A 9,006-nucleotide genomic window follows, 5' to 3' on the forward strand; every position below is an offset into this window, starting at 1 on the left:
ACATTTATATGATATAATATTTTGGTTTTTCCTAGTTTATTAGCAGTAAACTCTAAGTGCATTATATGAGTATACTTATTCTAGTTTGAGATGTATGAATACTCAAAATTATGATCATCCCAATATTTTTGGTTCATTGTATAAATATATTTTGTTTCAGTATAATTTTTATTATTTAAAGATTATTGTACGGTATTATTATATATGTATTCATTTTTATTTTATAATAATTAACTAATTTAATTAAAAATACAGGATTATATATATAATTATATTCTCAAATATTAGAGTTTAAATAAAAAAAATTGTTATAAATTTCTGTTTATATATATATATATATATATATATATATATATATATATATATATATATATATATAAACAGAAATTTAAAAAAAATGAGGGACAAAAGGCTACACTTATATAGAGTAGCTATAGGTATACTATTTGCTACATTTATAAAGTGATGCAGTAGCCCTGAAAAGTGTAGCCTATTCTTTAGAATTACGGTAACTATTAGTGCTGAAAAGCATAGCCTTAGGTCCTGAACAGCATCACTTAAAAAGCGTACCCTATTCTCAAAGGCCAGAAGCGTAGCCTTTGATACAGAAAAGCGTAGCCTTTGAGAATAGGCAACACTAGTATAGGCATCGCCTACAAAAGTGTCTCCAAAGCCTAAAAAACGTAGCCTTTTCCTAAGGCATCACTTTTTTTCGTTTTTGGCTACACTTTTCAAGTGTACCTGAATGGGTGTTTTTCTTGTAGTGTCACTTTGGAAATGAGTGCCATTCTATTTGTGCTGCTAAGTGTTTTTGGGCCTTAAAGATGCCTATCACTTGTGCTTCAATTTCATGCCAAATATAGATTATTATATATCGTTGGAAATCTCTGAATGTTAGCTTTTCAACGCAACTAGAAGAACATCAATAGGACATCTGTAGCTCAAGTTATGGTCCTTTGAAGAAGGCATGGTCGTGCTGTCAAGGGTCGCTGGCGCTCTTGGAGAAAAGCATAGCGCTCAAAGCGTAGCACTCTTGGTGTGAGCATAGCATTCTTGGTGCTATTTGGAGGCCAAAGTTAGCGCCAGCTTCTGTATCGAATGGAATGTGAAGAGGTTAGCTGGCCTTACTACAGGTTGATACTATGTTTATCTTTGCACTTTCGAGATAAGATTTCACACTCAGATTTAGTGTCCACCATGTAGTGCTATATATGCTTGGAAAACTCTAGATTTCTACTTTCTAATGCCACTAGAATTACCTCATTTGAAGCTTTGTAGCTCGAGTTATTCTTGTTGGAGTGTGAAGAGGTCAGGGTTGCAAATCCTCTTTGCTCCTTTTGAGCTTAATTGAGCTTAATTTGTGCTTCTTTGCTTATTTTTCTACTTATTTCCTACAAAGTTTATCAAATCAAAAGATCAAAGAAATATACTATTTAAGCACTGAAACACTCAATAATTAAGCATAAAACATTAATTTCTTGTATGAAAAAGCATAGAAAAACCCAACATGATGCGCAGTCATCAAACATGCTAAAGGATAATGAAAAATAAGAAGAATAAGAAGTGGAAGTTTGAAGAGAGTGAGAAGAAGAAGAAAGTAAGAAATTGAAGAAGGAAGAAGAAAGAAAAGAAGAGAAGAAGGGAATAGAAAACAGGGGAAAACAGTGCGCGGAAGGGTATGCGTACATGGAGAGAGTGCAAACCGACGCGTCCACGTGATGCACGCATACGCGTGGGCTGAGAATTGTGCTTGAGGCACAATTCTGGCACTATGTTGGTGTAACTCTCGGGAAAAAGTATGGGAGCTGCACTGACGCATCGACGCGTACGCATGATGTACGCGTACGCGTGGCTGCCCTTTTTTTAAGGAGCTTAGAACAAAAACAGGGCACTCTCCTAATCAACAAGCATTCTAAAACAATCAAAAATCAAATTTAACAACAAATCTTTTTAGTTTTTGAAAAATTTTTAAATACAAAACAAACAAAATTTACACCTCAAGCAAAATACAACTTAACAACAACTACTCTAATCAAAACATGAATTTAACAAACAACCTATCAATAAAAGCAAAATGTATAAGAGTATAGAAAATAAGAAAAACTACCTACAATGGAAACTCAATTCATTCATTTATTATATCTACAAGAGAATGAAAAGAGTTTACCATGGTGGGGTGTCTCCCACCTAGCACTTTTAGTTTAAGTCCTTAAGTTGGACATTTGGTGGAGTCCTTGCTGTGGTGGTTTATGCCTGAATTCATCTTGGAATCCCCACCAATGTTTGCATCTCCAATGACCACCGGGATCCCAAATTAGGTGCATAAAGCCTTCAAGTAAGCTTAAGTAAATGACAAGGCCCCAAGGGTTTTGATTGTTGACATGAATTCTGGGGTCCCAAACCTTGTCCTTGCACCCATCTTTTTATTGACTACCATAGTTAGATCCGGGTGACAAGGCTTGTGAATTCTCATTTAGGCCTCCAAAGATTCTCCTAGACCCATGCAATTTGGTTCTACACCAACCATTGCTATTCAATTTTGAGCATGCAACCATCATGAACTTAGGGTAATGTTTCCAACCACTACACAATTCTCTCCTTCTCTTAACTCCACAAAGAGCTCTAAGTTGCCCATCCGTCTCAAGAAAACCATATTCAAGTGAGAAGGTAAAGATTAGAGATAAGAATTTTACCCACTTGAATGTTATGTTGGATGGTGACTTAGGAAGGGACGTCTCCAATGGTGTTGTAAGTTCCACTCACTTGTCCTCTTCCTTGAATATCTCCACCTCTTGACAACTTCCTTCAACTTCAACCTCTTCCTCTTGGTAGCTTCCTTCCAATTCAATATCTTCTTCATTGCTTGCCAAGGGTATGAGAGGTGAGGTATCTTCTTCTTTAATCTCTATATCAAGCCCAACAGGAGAGGATTCAATTGTTGATACAAACAAATCAATAATTGAATCCATCTCTTGATCAACCTCTTCAAAATCTTTAACCATGATATGCCTTGGAGGTTGCGCACCCTCCTCAACATCAATGTCAAGCTTCTTGGAAGAGGGCTCTATGATTCCACATTCCCATGGACTTCCAACATCCCCTAGGTATTCAACCACTTATTCCGGCTCAAGTGTCTTAACTTCCTCCCCTTGTGACAATTCTCGCTTCAACCCCTCTTTTTCACCTTGAAGATCCATACTCACTCCCTCACTAAGCTCCTTGGTTGCTTTTCCACATTCAACAACGGGAGTGCTTTGGTCACATAGGCTTAGGCAGGAGGAGACTATGTTCCGAACGGCTTCTGCCAAGGTGGCTATCTTGGCTTCTAGCTCCTTGAACTCCTTTTGGTTCTCGTCTTGCCTTTGGATGTAAGAGAAAATATATCCTTAGGGAGACTCATCCATAGGAAGTGGTGGAGGAAAAGAAGGTTCATTTTTTGGGAGGGAAGTTTCATAATTGGAAGTCGGTTCATCTTGGTAAGGGTATGGAGGTGGTTCTTGAGAGTAATTGTGTTGGAATGGTGGTGGTTCCATGTACGGTTCATATGGCTCATAAGGTGGTTGGTATAGTGGATAAGGATTAGGGTCATATGGAGGTGAATGGTGGTATGAGGCTTGTGAGTATGGTGGAGGGCTATATTGAGGAGGGGGTTGATATGCATGTGGTGGTTGTGGTTGACAATCACAATAACGGTCATCACACACATTAGATTGGTATGCATTAGGATTTGGATTATACCCATAAGATTCCGGAGAGTGGTCATGTTGGGGTGGCGCTTGAACGGCTTGCATGGAATAAAATGTCTTTTCGTCCGTGCACATCTCCGTGAGGAGAGTAGTCGTATCTCCAAGCACTTTTGTCAAACTTGATTCGGAAGGGGGTTATTGCCAAGAGGGTTATCCATAAGCTTGGGGCCCCTCCCACCTTCGATCTCCAAATCCTTGATGCAATTCCTCTCTAAAGCTTCCATTTCCTACAACATATTTTGAACCAAACTCATAGCCAAAGGGGGGTGAGAATTCATGGTGACAAGGGAAAAAAAAAAAAACAAAAACTAACAAGGACAAAGAGAGCAAAATCCTACAACTATCAAAAACTAACAAACAAGCCAAAAATTAAACTATTCACAATATATACAATAGCCAATAATATAGCACCATTGCAACTCCTCGGCAACGGCGCCATTAATTTGATTATGAAAATTGCGTTGCTTAGGAATTTCTCTTATAGAAAGAAGAATTTCATTGTAAGCATAGCTCCAAACCAAAAAACAACTCTCACATCAAATTAAATTTGGTTGTCACAAGTACAAACCCAAAATAAAAATTAACCGAAGTGTTTAAACTCCGGGTCATCTCGCGAGGAATTGCAATAAAATCCTCAATTATTGGCTATGAAGATGCAAGGGGTTTGATTTTATATTTTGACAAGAAAAAAAATGACAAGAACTAATAAAATAAAGGAAAAGAACTCTTGGCTAGACATAAGTAATTAAGATCACCAACCTTGTCTACAAACCATATATTGACAATTTTGAGGAACCAAGCTCATTAAGTCTACCTCCAAGAACCTTAAGTACGTAGCGTCTACTCCTAGGTTTGAGGTACGTCAAATGGCTTGATCAACATCAACCCATAATTTCTAACCTATCTACTAATTAGATTAGTAGTGGGTTGGTGTCAATGAGTATCAAAGTGACCACCAAGAGTTCTTAAATCACCAATTCAATGAGACCCAATGACTCAAGGTCACTCAGTTCCCTTAGCATAGACCAAGAGCAAGGATAGCTATTCAAGAACTAGTGTAAACATTTTATCAAACACCTAGAGTGCAAGAAAAGTAAACATCACCAAATGCAAGAATTAATAAAACCCATGACTAACATAAACAAGAGATCATCAATAACAATGAAGATAAACATAAAGAGACATGAAAACATGAAATTGCATTAAAGGAAAATTAAAATCAACAAGAGTTCATAAGCATAGAAATGGCAGAATAGGGAAATGAACAACAAGAACTAGAAGAACAAAGGTGTAACAACAAGAATTTTAAAGAGAAAACTAAATCAAAACAAGAATTGAAAGATGAATTTGAGAGAATTAAACCTAAACTACCCTAAATTCTAGAGAGAAGGGAGAGCTTCTCTCTCTAGAATTCTACCTAAAACATGATGAAAAATAAACTATGGCTACTTTGTTCATTCTCCCCTTTATCCTTGGGTTCACTAGCATCAGAATTGAGTTGGATTGGGCCTAAAATGCTTTAGAAATCGCCCCTAACGAGTTGCCAAAATGGACCCATGCTGATCATGCGATGCATGCGCGTCACGTGCGTGTACGCATCTCTATACGTTAGGCAACTATAGCAAATTTGTTATCATTTTGAAGCCCCGGATGTTAGCTTTCCAACACAACCAGAACTATCTCATTTGGATCTGTGTATCTCAAGTTATGATTGATTGAGTGCGAAGAGGTCAGGATTGATAGCTTTGCGGTTCCTTCATTTCTTTATGAGTTTTCCCACTTTGCCTGCTTTTCCTTCATTCCTTCAATCCAATCCTTGCCTTTTAAAATTGAGATCACTTAACAAACATATCAAGGCATTGAATGGAATTAAAGTGAATTAAATTGAGCTATTTTAAGGCCTAAAAAGCATGTTTTCACACTTAAGCACAAATTTAGGGAGAATTACAAAACCATGCTATTTCATTGAATAAATGTGAGAAAAGTTGATAAAACCCTCCAAATTGAGCGGAAGATAAACCACAAAATTGGGGTTTATCAACAACCTCCAAAGTTTGACTTGATTGATGATTAAGATGAATTGGAAGAAGTTGACAAGCAAGGAGAAATTGAAGAAAGTTGTCTAGAGGTGGAAATAAAGAAGAGCATAAGGGAGTAGACCTCGCATTGTCTAAGTGTGGGAAAGTTCCCCTTCCTAAGTCACAATCCAATATATCATTCTAGTGGGTAACATTCTTAACCCTAAGCTTCATTATTCCCCTTGAATATGGTTTGATTGAAATGGAAGGTCAACCTAGAGCTCTTTGTGGTGTTAAGAGTAAAAGGGAATTGTGTAGTGGTTGGAAGTTTGATATTCCGCTCATTAAGGTTGAACTTTCAAGGCATAGGCACCATGGTTAGATGAATGCTACTTTGTGTGGGTCTAGGAGGAGAATTTGGTATGCTAAAGAGAATTCTATGTGTCAACCACCCGGATAGAAGAATCATGATGATCAACTAGAAGACGGGTGCGAAAATAAGATATGGGATCTCGGATCGTAGCATGAAGGCCAAATTGGGACCTCATATCTTGGGTGAAACTCCACCCAAGCTTGGTGAAGACGGTTGGAATTTCTGACAACCATTTGAGCAGCAAGGATCCTTGGAAATTCCAGGATTAGTACAAGCATAAGCCACCTTGATAAGGAGTCTCCCAAATGTCCAACTTAAGGACTTAAACTAAAAGTGCTAGTGGGAGACACCTCACCATGGTAAACTCTTTCCACTCTCTTGTACATTTGATTAATAAGTGATTTGAGTTGCCATTATAGGTAGTTTTCCTCTTCATATATATAGTTTTTATCTTAATGCTTTGAGTTGCTTGTGATGCAAGTTTTCCTTGCTTGTAATTGAAAACTCTTCAAAATCCAAAAGTTTTTTGTTGATTTTGCATTCTACTTGGTTTTGAGTTGTACATAGTGTTAGGGGAATTTTAAGCTGTTTTTAGTATTTCTGAAAAATAAAAGAGAAGAGGGGACAGGGACCCGTATGCATGCTATTCACGTACACGTCGATTCGTCAATGTAGCCCCCATATATTTTCCTGAGTGTTGTGCAACTATGGCGCGAACACTGTACTTCTAGCGCAAGTTTCATTCAAAGCGTACACGTACATCATGCGTACGCATCGGCGTGCATAAGGGAAGGCATGCGTACGCGTACATTATGCGTACGCGTCAATTCGTCAATGCAGCCCCATACATTTTCCCGAGAGTTGTGCGACTCTAGCGCAAACACTAGGTGTGTGGCACAAGCTTCTGCCCATGCGGACGTGTACCATATGCATACACGTCTATCCGCACATTCCCCTTCCACAATTAAGCGTACATGATGCTTCTACGCCAATCATCTTTCCACCCATCCACGCACATGCGTACAGGGTGCGTACGCGTGGATTCAAACCCATTAACCCCAAGGACGCAGAAGCCCTAGCTATTTGCGTCCATCCCTTCATCCCCAAGATTCCACTTCCTCCTCATACCCTCTCCCTCCAAAGTTGTTGAACCACCATCTTCAAGCCTCACCGCCAATCATCGTCCGGTGACTTAATCGCCACCGCCGACAGCCCTATTCATCTCTTCATTCCTCTTTTCTTTCTCCCTTACCCTTATTCTTCTCTTCTCCGTCTCTTTGCACGTCTCTCTGCCAACCGCTTCAGCCGTCACTATACTCGCCATCGCGACCACCCATTGTCGCCGGCGAACCCTCTTCAACCCACCACCAACCCAATTTCTTCCACTTCCTCCCCCAGTTTTTATCACTACAACAGAGAGGGGCTGAATCTCTCTGCCGTGCACTTTTGCCTCCTCAGCCCCCCAGTGCCACCGTAAACTCCTAGAGCTGCCATCTTTGGGTGGCCCTGCTGCCGTTCTTTCCCTCTATCCATTGCCGATTCTATTCGTGCTTCTGATTCCAAGTTTCCCAGTTCTCCTCCCTGTTTCTATCATGCTCTGTTTTTAGTTTTCTTTTAATCAGTTTGCTCTGTAATTTTAGTTGTTTAATATCTTTTTGTTAGGTTAGCTTAGAATTGCATGCAGTTAGATAGCTAGGATGTGGTTAGAAGATTCTAGGCCTAATAAGTGCTCCGTTCTTGTTAATCTGATATAGTGAATATCATTTGCTTGTTGTTTGGTGGTGATGCTGATGTCTTGTGTAAATCATGTTACTACTATGTTGATCTTGAATGCTACCCTGCTGAACTTTAATTGTGTAATTAAGCTTGATGCTGCTTGAACATATGTAATCCCTGCTTATATCATATTTGATGCAGTTTGGATTCATATGACACTGTTTCGCTGCTGTTTGCTATCTGGGAACATCCATTTTACTGCCGAAATGCTGTCGGATTTTTTGAAAACTTTCCTATTGTTAACTAACTGCAGCTTGGAACTGAACTTGGCATGCTTTAAACTAAGCCTCATTTGACTCATACCAAGTTCATTCCTTGAGCTGAGTTGGCCAGCATATCCGTGTTATATTTATGTTCCCTTCTATATTCCCTGTTGATTGATGGAATCAAGGAGATAGTTGACGAATTTCTATGTCAATTAGAACTTGATTAGCCAATCAATCTTGAACCTCTATTATGTCATGCACCGCTCAAGATAGGTCCAACTACTTTCCTTCATGGTCGTTTTCAAGTTCATTCATCCTTGACCATCGAAGCCTTTTCATAAACTTCCAAAGGACCTAATCTTGAACATTACGATTGAGGTTCTTTCAAGTTGTATTTGTTAGTGCAAACTTGCTTATGTAACTCTTTTCATTTTCTAATTTGCCTTGGGTTACATAAGTCCATTTTCAGTCCTTCAACACCAACTTTTACAAACTTCGTAACCATAAACATTGATAATGATTTGTTTTTTCCTCTTGTATGCTTTTATGCAAACTCATATTTCATCATCAATGACGTGCATCATCCTCATGAATGTGAGTGTGCCTGTTTTCCATACTCCTTGAATTTCTCTTGATTGAGCCAATAACAGTCATACACTAACCTTTGAACCAATTTTCTGACTTCTAACTTGTTTAACCGGCTAATTTTTTCCTTTTAGTTTCAAATTAACCCTTTCACCATTCTTTTGGGGATGACAATTATTGTGCTTAATAAACAAGCATTCTGCAAATATTGCTTGAATTCTTCGTTTATGGCTCTGATTGATTTTTGATTTTTATTTCTTGTATTGCAAGAGTTCTTTTCTTTCACTCACTTCATGCATATG

The sequence above is a fragment of the Arachis hypogaea genome, chromosome 3 (assembly GCF_003086295.3).
Source record: "Arachis hypogaea cultivar Tifrunner chromosome 3, arahy.Tifrunner.gnm2.J5K5, whole genome shotgun sequence".
Taxonomy (NCBI): domain Eukaryota; kingdom Viridiplantae; phylum Streptophyta; class Magnoliopsida; order Fabales; family Fabaceae; genus Arachis; species Arachis hypogaea.